We start from the raw sequence: 3,728 nt of genomic DNA on the forward strand, positions 1-3,728 counted from the left end.
ACAGTTGGTCCTTTTACAGTGTGCGCCTCCTCCTCCTCCCCTGTGTCCTCGGCCTCCACTGCACATCCAAATCTCATTGGCCCTTCATCGTACCACGTGTGTAGGGCACAGCGGTGTCAAGCCGTCCTTCACATGGTTTGCCTTGGCGAACGGAGTCACACATGGGAGAAACTTCTGAAGTTCATTAGGGAAGAAATCCGAGAATGGCTTACTTTTGGAAGAACATTGTGGCCGCACTGCGACAAGGAAGTGTGAACCATTCGCCCTACATGGCACACGTGTTGAATCTGGTTATCAAGAAGTTCATCAAGTCTTCACCCCATTTGCAAGACGTCCTGACAATGGCAAGGAAACTGTGCATGCACTTCAGCCACTCGTACACCGCCAAGCACACTTTGCTTGAGCTGCAGCGTCAGAACGGTATCCCACAACATAGTCTCATTTGTGACGTTGCCACACGTTGGAATTCCACCCTCCATATGTTGGACAGATTATACGAACAAAGAAAAGCCATCACAGATTTTTTGTTGATACAAGCAGATAGGAGTACTCCCCTGTGTAACTTCAATGTGAACGAGTGGCAGCTTATACGTGACACCTGACGTTTGCTGAGGCCCTTTGAGGAAGCCACATTTTTTGTTAGTCGCTCGAATTACGAATGAACGACGTAATTCCACTCCTACATTTACTCCAAAAAATGATTGAAAACATGGCTGGTCATGGCAATGGAGATGTTGCGCCTACATCAGAAGGCTACATGAGTCCTGTGGGGGATGAACTGGAGGAGGATGATGAGGGGCAGAGCGGAGCACAGTTTACGGTGGATGAGATGGCCGGAGTTTCTGGTCATTGACAGGAGAGGAAGAGCAGGAGCAGCCAGAAGAACTGGAGGGTTATTACGAGGGAAGCGAGACAGAGGACCCAAACACACCGTGGTAGTATGCAGTGGAGATGGAGGCAGGTAGTCCCAGGGAGTCACTGTCACAAATGGCACAATGCATGGTGAGTTGCTTGCGTAGTGACCCCAGAATTGTCAAAATTCATCAGCGCGATGACTTCTGGATCTCCACCTTTTTAGATCCTCGCTACCGGCCCAGAATGGGGGCCTTTTTTACACCCACTAAGAGGGAGGAAAAACTGACCTACTTCAGGGAGCTTCTACGTAGTCGGTTGGCCAATGCCTATCGGCCACATGGTCCATCCACTCGCAGGTCTGACTCGGGGGGCCCTCTGCGCTCACCTTCCACTGCCACGGCTGCTGGGGAGGGGAGGGGTGGCAGGAGCAGTACCGGCTCAATCAGCAGCAGCCTGAGTCTACAGTCGCTGATGAGTAGCTTCCTTCAGCCGCATAGTGAAGCTACTCATCAGCAGAAGGTGGACATGGAGCAGGACCTGAACCAGCAGGTGGTGGCTTACCTCGACATGACCCTGCCAACAACCGTTGAAGATCTGCTGGACTTCTGGGCAGCCAAACTCGATTTATGGCCGCAACTAGCGGAGTTTGCCCTGGAAAAGCTGTCCTGCCCGGCCAGTAGTGTGCCATCAGAGCGGGTGTTTAGTGCGGCCGGGGCCATAGTCACCCCAAGGCGAACTCGTCTGTCCACTAAAAATGTGGAGAGACTGACGTTTGTCAAGATGAAAAAGGGATGGATCAGCCAGGATTTCCAACCACCAATGACAGATGGGTCTGAGTAGATTGACCATGCTCCTACAACAAAATTTTCTCTATTGTGGTTGGTTATGAAACCCTCTGGGGCAGACCTGGGGATTGTATGGCCGCTTGACACATACGGCCCTTTGATTGGCTCTGACCGGCCCACGCTGATTGGGGTACAACTATGCTGCCTAATCTGGGGGACATCTATGCTGCCTAATCTGGGGGACAAGCATGCTCCTAATCTGGGGGACACCTATGCTGCCTAATCTGGGTGACATCTATGCTGCCTACTCTGGGGGACAAGTATGCTCCTAATCTGGGGGAAATCTATGCTGCCTAATCTGGGTGACATCTATGCTCCTAATCTGGGGGACAACTATGCTGCTAATCTGGGGGACATCTATGCTGCCTAATCTGGGTGACATCTATGCTGCCTACTCTGAGGGACAAGTATGTTCCTAATCTGGGGGACATCTATGCTGCCTAATCTGGGTGACATCTATGCTGCCTAATCTGGGGGACAACTATGCTCCTAATCTGGGGGACATCTATGCTGCCTAATCTGGGTTACATATATACTGCCTACTCTGGGGGACAAGTATGCTCCTAATCTGGAAGACATCTATGCTGCCTAATCTGGGTGACATCTATGCTACCTAATCTGGGGGACAATTTTGCTCCTATTCTGGGGGACAACTACGCTCCTAATCTGGGGGACATCTATGCTGCCTAATCTGGGTGATATCTATGCTGCCTAATCTGGGGGACAACTATGCTCCTAATCTGGGGGACATCTATGCTGCCTAATCTTGGTGACATCTATGCTGCCTAATCTGGGGGACAAGTATGCTCCTAATCTTTGGGACATCTATGCTGCCTAATCTGGGTGACATCTATGCTGTCTAATCAGGGGGACAAGTATGCTCCTAATCTGGGGGAAATCTATGCGGCCTACTCTGGGGGACATCTATGCTGCCTAATCTGGGTGACATCTATGCTGCCTAATCTGGGTGACATCTATGCTGCCTAATCTGGGGGACAACTATACTCTTAAACTGGGGGACATCTATGCTGCCTAAACTGGGGGACAAGTATGCTCCTAATGTGGGGAACATCTATGCTGCCTACTCTGGGGGACAAGTATGCTCCTAATCTGGGAGACATCTATGCTGCCTAATCTGGGGGACAATTTTGCTCCTATTCTGGGGGACAACTACGCTCCTAATCTGGGGGACATCTATGCTGCCTAATCTGGGTGATATCTATGCTGCCTAATCTGGGGGACAACTATACTCCTAATCTGGGGGACATCTATGCTGCCTAATCTGGGGGACAACTATGCTTCTAATCTTTGGGACATCTATGCTGCCTAATCTGGGTGACATCTATGCTGTCTAATCAGGGGGACAAGTATGCTCCTAATCTGGGGGAAATCTATGCAGCCTACTCTGGGGGACATCTATGCTGCCTAATCTGGGTGACATCTATGCGGCCTAATCTGGGTGACATCTATGCTGCCTAATCTGGGGGACAACTATACTCCTAATCTGGGGGACATCTATGCTGCCTAAACTGGGGGACAAGTATGCTCCTAATGTGGGGGACATCTATGCTGCCTACTCTGGGGGACAAGTATGCTCCTAATCTGGGGGACATCTATGCTGCCTAATCTGGGTGACATATATGCTGCCTAATATGGGTGACATCTATGCTGCCTAATCTGGGGGACAACTATACTCCTAATCTGGGGGACATCTATGCTGCCTAAACTGGGGGACAAGTATGCTCCTAATGAGGGGGACATCTATGCTGCCTACTCTGGGGGACAAGTATGCTCCTAATCTGGGGGACATCTATGCTGCCTACTCTGGGTGACAACTATGCTCCTAATCTGGGGGACATCTATGCTGCCTAATCTGGGTGACATCTATGCTGCTTAATCTGGGGGACAACTATGCTCCCAATCTGGGGGACATCTATGCTGCCTAATCTGGGGGACAAGTATGCTCCTAATCTGGGGGACATCTATGCTGCCTACTCCGGGGGAAAAGTATGCTCCTAATCTGGGTGA

This window comes from Hyla sarda, chromosome 8 (genome assembly GCF_029499605.1).
Source record: "Hyla sarda isolate aHylSar1 chromosome 8, aHylSar1.hap1, whole genome shotgun sequence".
Lineage (NCBI taxonomy): Eukaryota > Metazoa > Chordata > Amphibia > Anura > Hylidae > Hyla > Hyla sarda.